Raw genomic sequence first — 18,226 nt, forward strand, 5'->3', positions numbered from 1 at the left:
AAATTAACATAAATTGAAACAAAAATTTATCTTTCTGGTTCACACTTGAAAGATCTGAGCAGAAACTCGTTTAATTTTTTTTCTAATTTTCAAAAATTCTGAGTAATGTATTATACCAAGATGTATACTACACATCAAACACAGATTACCAAAAGCATCTGGTATTGTTCAAAAACAGCTCAGAAGTATAAGTAAGCAGATTTTGTATCTTCAGGCCTGAACATGCATTAAATCTCTTCTTGTATATTTTCTTAAAGTAATTGGAATTCTTTATCTCACTTTGCACTGATATAAATGATAAAGTCATTGTTTTCTAAGTAGGGTTTTTGTTGGCCCATGCGCTAAAGTCATTACATGCCTTATTTTATTTTTTTAATAAAGTTATTGTGCTTATATATCTGGAATTAATAAAGCTGCATTGCTTTAAAATATTTTGTATGTAGACACTGCAGTTATATTCAATATCTCTGAATCATAGTGTTCTCCCTATTTTAAAAATTTCCTTATTTAAAATAAATTATTTTCTGACTTTTGAATATTGTATAGTCATTTCTAGGTACAAATACATTTTTAAAACCCTCTTTTTTCAGGATAATCCTTATCACTTTCTGTTTCTGCCTCTTTATCCCCCTCAGTGAGAGGATCCAATGTATCTCCCATTTTCACCACTTGGTTTTCTTTCCTAGTTTTTCCCCATTCAGCCCGAGGTCATCTTTGTAGAATGCATCTTCCACTTTGCTTCTCACATTGTAGCATTTGTGAAATCAGGTGTGTTTTATACTTGCTATAACCATCTGCTATAGTGATTCCTTTTCTCCTCGAGAAGCTGTTATTGACTCAATGGTTCATCATATATTAACTGTGTCTTAGAATCAAGGAACTGACACACCGGATTTGCAGGCAGTCACCTGACTTCTTTGGGAATTGCTTTTCTCATTTTCTTCCAGCACCTAGGCCCGTCTTCAGGGTAATGTCCTGCAGGAAAGACGGCACTATTTTTTCCAAGTTTTTGTGTCTCTGACCACCCCAGGGTCATACTCGACCTCCTCTTCCTGCTCGCTCATCTCCGTTTGATCACTCTTCATCAGAGTCCTCTTCATCTTCTATTTTTTGCAATCTCTTTTCAGTGACTATTTTTAGAGCTTATATTACTTTTGAGTCTTGTGGAAAATGGAAAAATATATTCTAGACATATTAAAAACTCTAGGAGTCTCAGTGAGAAAATATTATGGGAAAATGTTTTATAATTTGATGCAATTAATATGATCCTAGAAAAATGTTAAGTATGGGTTCCAAGAAGCACAGAGTTAGTGTGAAGAAAGTGTCACTTGGAGCGCTCCCCAGAGTCCGATCCAGACACCTGGCTTTCTTAAAATCAGCCAATCTGACTAGTCACAGACATTGCATATGAGCTTGATGACAGGGGACAGGGCCTCTGGTCACTCCCTGCCCTTGGCCTTGAGCACTGCTGACTTCAAGGCCACACCTGCCCATCAAATACTATTTTGAAAGGTTCGGGTATGTGTGAGGCAGGGAGATGGAACTGAGAACATTTATAGATCTGGGGCTTTAAGAGGGCCCTAGGGTGACCATATATAGTGGTTTTCCCAGGACAGGTGCCAGTTTTCACCTATTATCCAAGCATAATTTTCCCTATTTTTAAAATTAATTGTATCTTCATCCACTTAATAAGGGGATAGAAAAGCTATGCTCTCTAGTCCAACAGAGCAGCAAGTAATCTTGCCTCTTCCTGGAGCTTAGGGAAGGAAACAGATTCTACCCAAGGCACTAGCACCCTGGTTTGCAAGTTTGGAGTGATATTTACACTTCTCTGGGACCCTTAATAGTAGCAAAACCTTACCGCTGTCAGAGACTCTTCTAGAACAGGAGGTGCCAGAAACCTCCACAGAAGGGGAAAATTTTTGTTAAAGATGAGCACACAATAAAAATATTTGTCACATAAGGGAATGATACACTGAGGGAGATTAAACTAACCCAGAAAAAATAAAAAAAAAAAAAAACCTAGGAACTTCAGATAATGGAACATTCTGCACGGACTATGGCTCTGCCAATCACCTCCCTCCCCATCCTTCCTCCCCTCTTCTTTCTAATGAAAGTCACACACACACACACACACACACACACACACACACACTCACACACACACATATATACAATGAGTTTTAGTTGGGAAAATAGCTACTGGTCATGACTAAGGTTTCAAATGGGTGTGTTTGTGCATCTTCCATATCACATCCTTGAAAATAATTTACTTATTCTCCAGCACCTTCTTGTCTCTTCCCATAAGCCGGAACAGAGACACGGTGGGGATGAGCCAGAATTGACCCTCCAGATATGCTAACAAGAATAACATCCTAGTCAAGGGCAGAATAACAAGAGGAAGAAAACTGTGTCTGTGACAACCTGTGGATAGAGTTGCCTACACTCCCTGCCTGACCTGTTATGTGAGAAGGAAATACAGTTCCATGTTATCTGAAAAACTGTAATTTAGAATCTCTTTCCAAAAGCAGCTTAAAATATTTCTTAACCAATAGAGATACCACAGCATAAATATAGTGAAAATAAATGAGATAAAAGAAGGAAGAGAAGCCAGAATGAAAGAAGAAGACACCACAAAAAAAAGATAAAAAATTTGAAGAGATCCAAATAAAATAGAAAAAAAATTAAAAACTTGAATAGAAATAAAAGTAGAAACATCACAAAATTACCTTGTATCCGTATGTATATATGAAAGAGACTGCTGGGGTCAACATTGTCTGAATAGCAATTCCGGAAGGGGAGAGTATGAATAAGAGAAAAGAGACAATATTTTAAAGGATAATGAGTGAATTTTCCAGGATTGAAGAATGTAAGAATCTTCACATTGCAAAACCCACCTCATTCCAAGAAGTCTACACCTGGACATCGCAATAAATCTGCAGAAGTCCTAAGGTAAATAGAAATTAATATAGGCAACTAGAATGACAGCTGACTTCAAAACAGTAATAGTAAATGCAAGAACTTAATGAAATAACATTTTCAAATAACCAAGAAAAATAATTGTCAACTTAGAGTTCTACACCAAGTTAAATTATCTATCAGGATTGAAGATAAAATAAAGTCATTTTTCAAATAAGAAAGAATGACACATTTTATGTTTAATTGTCCTGAAAATTATTTTTAAAATGTATGTAAATAAATAGGCAGTTGAACTTCAGAAGATGAAATGCAAAGCAAGAAGCAACATAAAGGAAAACAAAGTAAATGTAATGTTAAATATAATTAGCTAGTAGGTATAAAATCATATATGGACTAATTAAACAATTAAGAAAGTGGAGCATAGAAGGTAGAAGGAATGACTGGGTAAATGTTTAACAGACTCTAAGGTTCTTATATTTGGAAAAGAATAGATACATTGATAACCTTTAAACTTTATCAGTTCAATTAGTCAGAATAATTGTCTACACCCATTGTTTCCAAATTCCCCCTCGTCATTCTTTCATATACTCGTTAAAATCATAATTTCATTTCATCGTTCTCTGAAACTTCTCTCATCCAAGTCAACGGTGACCTCCACTTAGCTTAATCAAATATGCAATTCTCAGTCCACATCTTTATGAATGGGTAACATTAGACAAAGTCGATCACTCACCCCTCTTCTAAATATCTCCTTACCCATCTATGAAGACACCATACTCGTTTACTTTTCTTTCTACCTGCCATACATCCTTAGTTTTCTTTGTGTATCCCCCCTCATCTCTCCAACATCTAAGTAGTACAGGGCCCCAGAGTTCAGTTATTGGATCTCTACTCTTTCCTATCTACACTAATCCCTTTGGTAATATTACCAAGTATGATGGCTCTTAATAATAGTCAATATAGCAATGTTTCTAAAAAGTACATTTCTGACCTGAACTTTCTCCTCAATCTCAGAAACATATAGCCGTATATGTACTTGACATGCCCATTTCAGTCTTAATTGACATCTCAAACTTAGCATTCTTTCCTATGTCAGTTAATGACAATTTTATTTTTACAGTTTCTCAGACCATAATCCTTAAAATCATCACTGACTTTTCTCTTTTTTCTCACAACCTGTTCTCAAACTACTGGCCTCCTCTCTGCTTTACCATCAAAATATATCCACAATCCAATCATTTCTCAGAATCTGCACTTCTATGGTCCTAGATCAATTTCAGATACACACACACCACTGACACTTCCTCTCACTATTTTCTGCGTTGTTTTTCTAACCTTAGCATCTATCCCTCTCGTACTGAACGATCTTTGCATGTTTTTTTTTAAGAAATGGTCTGTTTTCTACTGATATTTGTTTCTGCTTTATTTACTACTGTATACTCAACACCTTTAACGGTGCCACGAAATGCTAGGAGCTCAATAAATATTTCTGGATAATATTATAGAATGATTGATGCATGGAAGTTTAAAGGTAAGTTTTGAAAGTAGAGATACAATGTATAATATCAATCAATAGAGGAAAAAAACTCCTGCTGAAAATGAGAGGAATTTATTAGGTTGAATGTAAAAAAATGCAAACCAAAAATATGGAATAAAACCCAGATAACTTTAGTTTTTCTTGTAATAAAACATGTAAAAATTATAACATAGAAGAGTTAAAATTAATACAGTGGAAAATATTTATCAGGCAAATACAACTTAAAGAGAGCTATTGTACCATTATTGACAATAGACAATTAATTTTAATGTTACGAAGCACTGAGAGATAGTTCAAAGATTATTAAGTATGAGAAATTAACAATTCAAAATATTATAATATTTAAAGACCTAAACTTAAGAGCTAAAACCATAAAACTCTTAGAAGAAAACGTAGGAGGAAAGCTTCATGACATTGGATTTGGCAATGATTTTTTAGATATGACACCAAAAGCATGGGTAACAAAAGGAGAAAAGTAGATAAATTGGACTATATCAAAATTGGAAACTTTTGCACATCAAAGGATACTGTCAATGGAATAAAAAGGCAGCTCACGGAGTGGGAGAAAATGCTTGCAAACGATACATCTAATAAGGAATTCATATCCAGGAAAGTAAAGAACTCCTAAAACTCAAAAACAAAAAAACCAAATAACTCAATTAAAGGATGAGAAAAGGATGTGAACAGACATTTCTCCACAGAAGGTATACAAATATCCAAAAAGCACATGAAAAGATGCTCAACATCACTAATCATTAAAACCACAATGAGATACTACTTCATACCCATTATGATGGCTATTATCAAAAAACAGAAGATAAGTGCTGACAAGGATGTGGAGAAATTGGAATCCTTGTGCATTGTTAGTGGGAATGTAAAATGGTGCAGTTACTGTAGAAAACAATACATTGGTTCCTCAAAAAATTAAACATGCAGTTATCATATGATCCAGAAATTCCATTTATATTTGTAGAATTTATTTTTTAAATATTTATTTATATAAAAGAATTGAAAACGGACTCAAAGCCTTATTTGTACACCCATTTTCATAGCAGCATTATTCACAAGAGTCAAAATGTGGAAGTAACCCAAGTGCCCATTGACTGATACATGAACAAACAAAACGTGGAATATGCTTACAATGGAATATTTTTCAGGCTTAAAAAGGAAGGAAATTCTGGTGGTTGTTACATGGAGGAAACTTGAAGACATTGTGCTAAGTGAAATAAGCCAGACACAAAAGGAAAAATATTGTATAATTCTACTGATTGAGATACCTGGAGTAGTCTAATTCATAGAAACAGAAAGTAGAATGGTGATTGCTGGGAACTGGGAGTAGTGGGGAATGGAAAGTTAATGTTTAGTAAATGCAGAGTTTCCATTTGGAAAGATGGAAATGTTCTGTAGATGGATGGTGGTGATGGTTGCATGAGAACGTGAATGTACTTAATTCCCTAGAACTCTACACTTAAAAATAGTTTAAATGGTAAGTTTTATGAATATTTAATCAGGATATTATGAAGACACATAAGTGGCCATTGGATTCGGCAAAAATGAAGAAATCTGGGATTCTGACAACAGCATGCTCAATAATATTTCTGTGGCGTTAGATTTATACATATAAATTTATATTTGAGTTCTTGAGTTTGTGCAATTCTTAGCAACCTAAAATGTTTTAATTGGATAGATAGCTTATCTCATTTTTTGTGTCCCCAATAATTTCTACACAACACTGTGAATTTAGTTGGAGCTCAAAATTAGTTATGGAATTGATACCAAAAAAGAAAAATCAGTTTTAAAATTCATAAAAATATGCTAATATAAATTTTCTGAAATGATATGCCCCGAAATGGAGCCTGACATTGAATAATCCATGTTTTCCCTCACAAATCAAGTTGTCACCTTTCTCATACTTAAAATCCCATAGGGGATTATGGGACAATTCTATTTTCTGCATTTGTTCCATTGGACTATCTAGGTATGTGATCACACCACACTGTTTTATTTCAGCTCCACGGCATAGCTCCAGCATGCTTCGTTACGTTAATTATTCTTATCATTCTTCTTTTTCAGATTTTTATTCTAGCTATACTTGCTTGTTTATTTTTCCATAGAAATTTACCTAGTTGTAAGAATATCTTATAGTTAATTATCTTAAGATTATGTTTATTCTTCAGTATTACTTTGGTGGAAATGGGCATCGTTTTAATGTTTAATTATCTGTCCAGAACATGGTACACCTTTCCACTTACTCATGTCATCTTGTAGATTTAGGAACATATAGCTATTTTCAAATAGAATTCACTTATTTATTGTAAACATTAAGATATTTTATTTTGGGGGTTCCTGTTGTAAGGGGGTCTTTTTTTCCAAATATAGTCTTTGTTTTTTATATATGCAAAAGTTATTGTTTTAACTAGTTAATTTTATAAACAACCACATTGCCGTTTTTTCCTATGGGTAGTTTTGTAACAACTGGGTAGCTTTTTGGAAGAATAAATTGAGTTGGACCCATAGTTCTCATCTTATATTGGAATACGTGTCATATCAATCAAATATTTATGAATGTGAAAACTAAAACCATAAAAGCACTAAGCAAATCTGTAGGAAAATTATTTTTTAATTCTTTTAAATATTATAGTGTGTAAAGTCTTTATAACTTAAATGAATCCCAGAAGACATAAAAAATTAATATCTTAAACTACATAAACACATTCTGCAAAGCAAAAGCTATTGCAAGTAAATATGAATGACCATAGGAGAATAGACTTTGCAACTTATATCACAGTAAAAAGACAAATTTTCTCAATCCATAAAACATTTCTTCGAGTAAATAAAGATTAAAAAATCTAACCACCAATTATGAACAAGTTGAAGAATATTAATAAATGATTCACAGAAAAAAATTCTAACTCTATGATAAAGGTACTCAATATCACTTTAATTTAAGAAAATGCATATCAAAATTTTATTGATATCATTTTTTAACATATCAGATGGGCAGAGATCAAGAAGTTTGATAACCCTCCTCTTTGTTGAGTTTGTGGGAGAAAAGTCATTCTCAAATATTATTGGCTGGAGTATAAATAAATATAATTCCTTTGTAGAGCATTTTGGAAAATCAACCCAAATTATGACTGTGCATTCCTTTATTTTGCTGAGAAAGATTCACCCTGAGCTAACATCTGTTGCTAATCTTCCTCTTTTTTTTTCCCTTTGCAAAGTCCCAGTATATAGCTGTATATTCTGGTTGTAAGTCCTTCCAGTTCTTCCATGTGAGCTGCCGCCACAGCATGGCTAGCGACAGGCAGGTGATGTGGTTCCGTGACCAGAAACTGAGCCTGGGCCGTGAGAGCGCGGATCTTTAACCACTAGGCCATCAGAGCTGGCTCCTAACTGTGCATTCCTTTAATCAGAACTTCTACTTGGAATTTTTATACAGTCGTGTGCCACATGATGACATTTCAGTCAAGTATAGACCACACATACGATGGTGGTCCCATAAGATCAGTTGCATCGAGCCTAGTGTGTAGTAAGCTATATCGTCTAGGTTTGTGTAAGTGTACTCTACGATGTTTGCATAACAACAAAATCACCTAACAATGTATTTCTCAGAACATATCCCCATCATTAAGTGACACATGACTGTATTCTTTACTCATTATAACATTGTTTATAATACCTAAAGATTGAAAACAACATAAATATTTCCCAATAGGGGTTTAGTTAAAGAATTTAGAGACCAAAAGTACAATATAATGTTATGCAATATGGGAAAGTGTTTTATGTATTGGTATGACATTATCTCCAATATACACTGTTATTTTTAAAAATTGCTGAACACAGTGTACACTATACTACTACATCTGCAAAAAGAGGGGAAAAACACAATACCTCTGAAATTCGATTTGTTTGTGTCATCTTTGTGACGTGTGTTAGATCTTTGAAAACATAAGTATGAAGATTTCCTATTTAGCCATAACTTGTTTATTTTGTATAGGATTATATAATTCAATGTGACTCCTTTCTCTCATTGTAGCATTTCATCTCTTTCCAGTTTAAGTCCCTCCAAATACCATGACAATCAGACTATTATCAGGAAAGAGTCAGTTTATCACTATAAACCTGTTTCAAAGATGTTTGTCCTGGTAAGTATCTAGATATCTTATCGCAAGGAATGTTCAGACTCTGTGGTATTTAGAATGACAACTTGATGTTTGCATCCTTCACCCCTGTCAAACTTCAGATAAAATCCCCAAATCTTATCATTCTTAAATACCAACTATAGAAAAGGTCAAAATAATTCATGTAACATACGATTGTGAATGTCTGTACTCCATGGCTGAGTGTATGACATTATTTACTTTGGTAAAATAATAATAAGAATATTAACCAGAGCAGATTTGCCTCTAGACCACTGCTGCTTAAGATAGAGTCCAGAACAGACTCCAATTTTGCTGAATATATCCTTAACACGTTCTTCCTTATGAGGTGTCATGGAATTTGATTTAAACAAACAACAAGAAATATTTATCTTCTTCTGCCTTTCTTCCTCCCTTGCTTGCAATGATAGTGATGATGGTAGGTCCATTCCTTTCATTATGAATGGCCAAGTATTTCCCTTCACAAAGTAGAAAGGTGATCATCTCTCTTCAGAAATTTGTCGAGCAATTCAACTGGTAGATGAGTATAATAATGCCAAGATATAGAAATAAGACAGAAATAGCAAAACTGATAGAGAGGAGTGGAGGCAGCCTCTGCCTTCCCTGTTTGAACTGAAAAGGATGAGAGGGTTTCCTCTGGGTTGCAAAACTCCAAAGAAGGTAGTTGTGCTTCTGCTATCTTGCTTGTATGCCCAGAGCTGAGTATATTAAATCAAATCAACAAATGGACCAAAGTAGCAAGAGGATATGGTGCAGACCCTCATTGTTGTGATGACGGCTGTGAAAAGGACATGTCTTGTCGATATGATTCAGTCAAAAGGAATTGTCACTCCAAAATCACCTAATGTGCCACAAGGAAGTACAAAATCAAATGACATCTGAGTTCTAAAGAGGGGGTCACAGACCAAACAACACTTCTGTGGTTTATACAGAATTTCCTGCCTTCTGAGATGCTTTCAAGCCACTTTCAATGAGATGTGGAATTTCTGATATTGAGATTATAAACAAGATTGTTAGTGATATTTTAGGAAGTGCTGGTCTATAAAAATCTCTGAATGAGAATGCCCAGGACAAAGTTGAAATATTTCTTACAGCTTCTAGGCAGACTAGTGGAATTCACGGCCAAGAATCAAGAGTTTATGCAGATTTGAAACTGTGTGGTAACTATTTAGTACAGCTGGTACAATTACATTTCCTAAAAATAGATATTTGTTATTGTTGTTGTTTTTTTATGAAGGATTTCTATGGCTCTGGGAGGTAATTGGTGAGTAATTTTGGCAAGTCGCACATTTTGTAGGTTCGACAGTGGCGTGGCTCTGAAAGAGCATATTTAGAACTGCAATCACAGCTCTCCTGTGTAGGTGACAGTGCTGTCCCGGAGAGGAGTTCTGGAGAAGAGATTGGTCTGACCAGAAGTCCTCTCCACAGACACATTTTTGGCATGGTTGAGTGTCTTCTTTGTATCAAAAGACCTTCAGCAAAATCAATTTCTTGTAGTCATAAAACAGCAATCTGTCTTACAAATAGCAGATTTTTAAAATCGTTTACATCAATAACTCATCAAACACAATGTAAGTGGCAGAAGAATGGGAGGGGAGTATCTTTTTTTGGAAAAGATCTTTGAGTACCTGTTGAGTGCAACTGAAATCATCACAATCTGTCTTTATATGCCATTAAAAAAATCAAGAATAAAGGAGATTGGAAAAAGAGAAAAATTATTAAAAGAGATAGAAGTTATATTGAATGAAAATCACCTAAGTGACAATAATTACTGTTTTGCACATTTACATAGTCATGATCCTTCAACAAGACTTAATTATCATTTTCAGAAGTCTAATCATGCTATCTGCTATCAAGTATATTCTGACTTGATTTAAATTGATAAAATGAACACTAATAACTGAAGTGCCAAGTAGCAACAAGCAAATGTAATTTCAAATTAAGAAAATCCATTTTAACCTGCACTAGTTAGAAGATAGAGGAACATGATCTTAACGGAGCATCGCTGGGAGAAAAGTCTGAACTAGCAAGTATAATGTCCCGGTTTAGGGTCAGATCTACTAGCGCCTACCATCCTGTGGACACTTCAATATAGACATGTGTATTCTCATTATGATGTGCTAGCTAAGAAGGTAACACATGAGAACTCGAGCCCAGAGGCACAAAAACATTTGGTTGCCTTGAAGTAGTCAAATTTAGGGAAAATAAAGCCAGTTAAGATTGAACCAGTTAAAATGTAAGGCATCAATGGTTATTTTGATTTGATGATTTGTTTATTTTTCCCTCATTTTGAAATAATTCAGTGATTGGAAAATTTATTTGTAGAGGAGATGGGGGAAATGCCAGAAAATGAAGGGCCATTTGTACCAATTTAATAAATCTTTGCCAGTGACTAAGTTTCAGTCGAACCATGGGAACAACCATAGCACAATTAAAATAATTTTTATTTTTACATGTTAATCCTAAGGTGTCAGGTTATAACAACTATATTTATTTTCGAAACAAAGGAACTGGGAAGAAAGAATCTAGTGACTCAGACCCAATTAAGAATTATCAGCTTGGATAATGCTACATTCTAACCACTATTTGAATTACACGGTGACCTCTCATGATTAGAGCAATGCATTGGCAAAGATGTATTTGCTCGTTTTTATTGAAATATTGGAAATAATTGTATGGTCTGTTCTCCTATTTTAAAATGTACCATTATTTTAATTCTTAACCTTTCTTGGAAGACCTGTTACCACACATAAGTCATACCCATCAGCTTTAATTACGAAGGTCGTAAATTCTCTGATAGAGACCCCAGAGAATGAACTACCACCATTCACGATGTCTGTAATCTCATGCTTTCACACTGTCATATAGGATAAGAAAAATCCAGAAAGCATGGAATAGAAATTAAATGTATAAATCAACCTAAAGTTCTTTCTAAAGCTGCTTATAAAAGAAAACAAATTAGATGATTATAATTACACTAATTGAAGAGCTTCAGGTTCTTTTATTTTGGGGTGTGGTTGTAGTGGAAAGTTCTCTATTCCCAAAATTTTTATAAAGGAAAAAATAACATCCGTGTTATAAATGGAATGAAATGCAATTTCACATGGGGTAGATTGGCTTTACATAACTCAGCAGTATTTTTAACATATTCTTTGGTATTTTTTCCTATACTTAAAAATAGTTATATTATATATTTTCTGTTATTGGAACAGTACACTAATGTCTTTATTTCTCTTCAACAGTGTGTCATATCTTAGCAATTGTTGGAAAAATATTCTTTGCTTTTAACAGTCCCTTATGTGACCTATTTTATAGAACTTTCCAACATTTAAGGGTCCCTGGAGACTCTTGAGTTTGCCAATGTTACTGTCAATGTTAATAATTTATACTTTCCCTACGTGAGAAAAGTATTGGAGATAATAGAAATGAAAATAAGGAAAAATAAGAACAAGGGTGCTGTAAATTTGAAGAAAGTTCAGAAATTTAAAGTAAGAAAGCATCGTGTGTAGGGGGTATGTGATAAAATAAGGAAAAACAAAAAAGAGAGAATGATTAATTTATAGTTTAGAGTTTCTAATATTAAGAAGCATAATAAGGGGGCAGGCCTGGTGGCGCAAGCAGTTAAGTGTGCGTGTTCTGCTTCGGTGGCCCAGGGTTCGCCAGTTTGGATCCTGGGCACACACCGATGCACCACTTGTCAGGCCATGCTGTGGCGGCATCCCATATAAAGTGGAGGAAGATGGCCATGGATGTTATCCCAGGGTCAGTCTTCCTCAGCAAAAAGAGGAGGATTGGCAGATGTTAGCACAGGGCTGATCTCCTCACCAAAAAAAAAAAAAGAAGTATAATAATTATTTAGGTCAGGCAAATACTTTTAGACCTTAAACTCCTAGAATTATGTTTTCTATGACTGTAATAGCTCTTGCATTTATTCTTTCATTTTGCAAATCTTGATTAAATATTTTTACTGTGTTAGGCTTCCTGTGATATGTGTCAGAGGCGTCAACATCTTTAAAGAGCTTAAAGTTTAGTTTAGCTGGGTGAATTCATCAAAAAGTGGCACAACACAATTTCATAGGTATTGCATGGATATCTATGTGGGGCTCTGCAGAAGGAAGAACAAAGGAGAAATGTCCCATGCTACCTGTAGTTAGGCTATGATGAACTTCATTGAAGAGGAGTTGAGTATTTAGACAAAGATCCCTAGAAAACAAAGACAGAAAGGCAAAAGCTTATTGATAAAACTTTATTAGGGAGTAAATCCCTGGGAAGGAGCAAAAGGAGATTGAAGCAAGCAAGAAGAAGAATGAGTAAAAGCTGACCACACCTCCCTGACAAGCTATTTTCTCTATTTCCCAGGACATCTTCACAAGGGCCCTATGACAGGGGAGAAGAAAGGCAGACATATTTTTCTACTGGCTCGCATCTCCCATTGGTCAAAATTTGCCACCATGAGTAATAACTCTCCATCATTTCCAGGTGAGCATGCTGAACACCTGCTGACTTTGGCTACTTCTCATGCCAGAGCAGTAAGAAGGATGCCCCAGATCTAGAGGCAAGAGGCGGCAGGAGCATTTGTGCAAGGTGTGGCTCTGTATGTTGTGCATAGAAGCAAGGAGAGGGATCAGGAGTAGTGGCCTTAGAGATCCTTCAGCTGGAAGCAGCAGCAGCAGCAGCAACAGGAACTCACATGACCATGAGAATCCCACAAGTCTGTGCTAGGGCAGATCTGACCAGAGAAGAATGAAAGTGTACAGATCTGAAATGATCCATAAATCGAATCTTGTGCATGCTGGTTGAAGTTGGTCTTGAAAAATAACTACATGTTCACCAAACTGACATGAGAAATGCAACCAGAGGGAGAGCATCATAGGAAAATACATGATGGTGTGTAAGAATGACTGTATTACTCTTGAATCCATCTACGTCTCTCCATTGATACAGCCACAATCCTGCCCCAGGTCTCTAAATTAATAGCGTCTTAATTAATAGCCTTTTAAAAATCACCATTTAATTAATCTGTCCATAATCAAGTTTTCCACTTCCCTTTTATAAATTCATTTTTCATCATCAAATGCAAATCTGGTCATGGCATTTCAAATCTTAAAATACTTCAACAAATTTCCATTCACTTAGGATAGAATTTCCAATCCTCAACATAGCCTACCAGGATTTTCTAGCACCAGCTTATGTTTTCTCTTATCCCCAAACTTAATGGCTCACTGCTTCCTTCAGGTGACAAGATCTTTCCCATTCCTGTGTCCTCAGTGCCTAGCAGAGTGTTTGACACCTATCGATGCAAATAGTCAGGAAGTGAGTGACTACAGTATTGCCCCTTAGAAGCTCCATTGAGCAGGAGGGGCAGACTTATGGATGTGTCAAAGATTGGAATACAGTCTATATAACATTCCATAGATGGTGGTTGTTGTTGTTGTTTGTTTTGTTTTGTTTGGAAGAGGAGAGGGGCATTAGAAAATCTTTAGGGCATTAGCCCCTGAAGTAAAAGAGGAGTGGACATCTAGTTATTGACTGTAGTGCGTTCTAGAAGAAAAATACAATGGCAATGTTTGGCATTGTGAAACCCTATGGCATGATCAGAGGACGGGGAGTGATCCTGTGTCACGGGCCCATGGGGTGTCAGGGAAATGCTGGAGATGAGACTGGATGGCAGGCTTTGCTTCAGCATATTTTACTCTCTACAGTCTCAGATTTATGTTTTTCCATAAAAGTAATACCTTCATAACAAGCTCCTCTTCACTTGTCCGTTTGTTGTTATAATGTTTGGACTTACTATGGGATGCTTCAATTATAAATCCCATCCTATCATACTTAGTATTACTGTAAGGTTATATTTACCTCTTTGTGTTAAAACATCCAGTCCATTTGGTTTCTTACTTAAATCCAGTTTTTGGCCTACAGCTATATGAGTTCAAAATTGCCTTTTACTTCCCTGTGTTTTGTCTTGATTTTTTTTTTAAATCAATGCAATCGCTATTGTACTTTCTTTGTCAAAGCAGCTGTTCTCCAAAATATTTTCTTTCACAGTTTTATTAGCCCTTGTGAATCAGTCAATGAGTCTCTTGCCAAACATGTGACACATTTCCCTAGAGATATTTTTTTTCTCTCTCGATAGCTATTTATTTTTCTGGGATCATAAGCAATGACCTGAAAGAAGAGAAGCTGTTCTTTGACATTTTCTATAAATACAAGTTCCTCCCTGCTCTACTGCCCTTTTTATCCAAAAACATAGACTTCAAATAAAAATAAAGATGTATTGATCTTTTCAGAAAAAAAATAAGACCTTAAATTTATATTCTCTATTATTCATATAAAACACATTTCTATTATATCAATACATGGGTAATTCCCAAGGATCAAAGTAACTAGAAATAATAACCGTCTTCCCTAGGTAATAACAGTGTTCAACATGAGCCAAAAATAAAAGTAATAATGATTGTTTAATAGTCATAGTAACAACAGTGCGCTCTTTTCAAAACTCTGTTCTAAGCACTTTATATAGATTAATTCAAATCTTCAAAACTTCCTATGATGTTGATAAAAATATAATATCTTCTGTTTAAAATAGTGGTCATTAAAGTAGAGAGATCTTTAGGTAAAAAAATAAGTAAATTTTTATTACTCAATTATGTAACCCCAGTCTGCAGGTAGTAATAATGTCGCATGGACACAAATTACCAGACTTTACATGCTCATTAAGCCTTACCTACCAGTAGGATCTCAGTAATCATTCCCACCATCAAATTGCCCTGGTTGATCTTGCCATAGAAGATGTTTTTAAACATGTGTTTGGAAGAATAGCCACTCAGATTGGCTCTCCGAGTACAGGTGTGGTGATGGGTGATGCTAGTGGTGGTGTGGACATCAGCTGTACCTATATCATCGAACAGTCACCTCCACTATGTAAGTAGATATAACACGAGAGGGGAAACAATTATGTACGGGAGTTAAAGCTTTTGCAAATGTGAAGATCCTGATGTAATCTTATCTGTGACTTTAAATTTTTTACATTTGTTCTTTTTTATCTTTGAGGATTGAGAAAGTCAAATGAGAAGCTATTGGCATAATAATACTTTTTGCATCAAACAATAATAACATCATTTGTTTTGAGACAATTAAACTAAATTTTCACCTTCTATAAAACATCCCTTAAAATAAAAAAAAATTTAATTTAATTTTAAAAAGTCACAAAGAAAACAAACTTTTAAAATGTATACTCACAATAATAGCTTTTGAAGTATCTGATTTCAAGTCACAATTCAAAAGCATTAATTAACGTGTTATCCCTACTGAATGTGAGTTTTTCAGTATAAAGCATTTTGCGTTAGCAAAATTGTGTTTGGTAATTACTTTTGTTATAGTCCCTCAGAACAAATTAATGAAAACTAAATATATTATTTTTTAGCCTAAAGTAAAAAATAAAATAAAATAATTATAAGTAAATAAGCAGTCTGCCACACATTACTGCATAGTATGGTGGGACTGCCAGTAATAAAACTCAGGTCACTTGTCTCCCAATTGTATGCTCTGTCTGGTAGTCTGTTATCCTTCAGCCAGATTATTTCACAGCTGCCAGTTGGAATATTTGCACAAAATAGACCTCAGTATTTGATTTTCCTAGGAAAGTGTCATATCTCCCCTCTTGTCTGATTTTACATGTTTTAAAAAAGAAAGAAATGGAAATAAAATGGCAACTGTTTTACGGACTATGTATGCTAATTTCCCATGAGAAACTATTTCTCAATTAAAACCCATTCATATTATTAGGGATTTGTTGAGTTCTGAGTATACGGTATTTCTGAAATAATTTTATGTCTATTTTTAACCATGAATTTTTTTACATTGTTGCCAAATTTGCACATTCTATTTCCTAGATAGTGTTTGGTACAGACAAAAATTCCCAATTTTTCAGTTTCTTAGCAATCATGAAAACTATCAGTTAATAATTGATACCTGTGGAAATTTACATCAGTGACACAATATTTCCTGAGATAAATGTAACCATCAGAATGAAATCTAAAGATGAAAAGCAGTGTTTCTCACATAGTTTCTCACATAATTTGATTCAATCATGCAAAATGAATATGTAAAGATTTAGGGGAAAATGTAGCTTAACTATTAAGCATCTTGGTTTTGTGGTGGTTGGTAAAGGAGCAAAAATTCACTGATACAATCACCATGTCTGTTTCACTCACTGCTCTGTTCCCTGGATGTCTCTTCATGTACAACTCTTAGTAGATATAATTGTTCGGTGAATGTACAAACACAGGAATGAAGGGCTGACACTCATCAATCCTCATTTTTTTTTTTTTTTCTGTGAGGACGATCAGCCTTGAGCTAACATCTGATGCCAATCCTCCTCTTTTTGCTGAGGAAGTTTGGCCCTGGGCTAACATTCATGTCCATCTTCCTCTACTTTATATGGGACGCCGCCACAGCACAGCTTGACAAGCGGTACATCATTGCGTGGCTGGGATCCGAACCTACGAACTCCTGGCCACCAAAGCTGAGTGTGCACACTTAACTGCTATGCCACCGGGCCAGCCCCAATCAATCCTCTTTTTAAATTTTTATTTTCTTTACATTTTCCAGTCCAATACAAACTCATAGTTCAGAAATCCAGTATCTTTTTTCTTCTAATCTCAAATGACTTTTTTTTTTTTGTGAGGAAGGTCAGCACTGAGCTAACATCTGCTAATCCTCCTCTTATTTTTGTTGAGGAAGACTGGCCCTGAGCTAACAATCGTGCCCATCTTCCTCTACTTTATATGGGACGCGACCACAGCATGGGTCTACAAGCAGTGCGTCAGTGTGTGCCTGGGATCCGAACCGGCGAACCCCGGGCTGCCGCAACAGAGCGCGGGCACTTAACCACTTGTGCCGCCGGGGTGGCCCCTCAAATGACTTTTTAATCTAGTCAATTCAGGATTATACTTTGTATCATAAATAAGGAAATGTAATAATTTGTTGAACAGTCACACCACTGTATGTGCCATCTTATTTGTTTATGTACCAAATTGATTAATTTATTTGTTTTCCTTTGATATGACACAGGCAGAGTTTGAAGCCATTATTAGTGCTTAGGTCCTTAAATTATTTCTTGACAAAACATACTAAATTCTGAAAACTAAAGAAAGGGTAAAACTGGTGAGTCTCATTGAATCTATTCATTTAAACCTATTCATTGCAGGTACACAAATTTTCCTATAACATATCCTACTAGCATACCTTAATTATGGGTTTAAATTTTAGTTATTCTGGCTCTTTACTCCTTTCTGTACTTGATGTTAATTACATACTTTGTTATCGATGTTATATACATTTACGTATTCTCTTCTACTGATCTGGTATTTCTTGTCTCGATGTTTATATAACCTAACTTTTGGGACAATATGCGTATTCTAAATCAACTGATAGTCTCCACGTAAACGTTTGTTGACAATTTTTATGTTTTACTGCACATATGTCTTTTCCTGGAAAGTCCAATGAAATTTAAATAATCGTAAAAATCACCTTAGGTATGTGAAGTCATATTTGTATTTATAACTAGATTCCTTAGTAATCATTGCTTAATTTATGATATGTTTAG

The 18,226-nt window shown here is 35.0% G+C and overlaps 1 pseudogene; it reads right to left on the reverse strand.

Annotated features, from left to right (window-relative positions):
• Window positions 1-570: 570 nt before the first annotated feature.
• Window positions 571-18,226, reverse strand: part of LOC131405261 (mitochondrial transcription rescue factor 1-like) — a 36,706-nt pseudogene continuing 19,050 nt past the window's right edge.

This window comes from Diceros bicornis, chromosome 5 (assembly GCF_020826845.1).
Source record: "Diceros bicornis minor isolate mBicDic1 chromosome 5, mDicBic1.mat.cur, whole genome shotgun sequence".
Taxonomy (NCBI): Eukaryota; Metazoa; Chordata; class Mammalia; order Perissodactyla; family Rhinocerotidae; genus Diceros; species Diceros bicornis.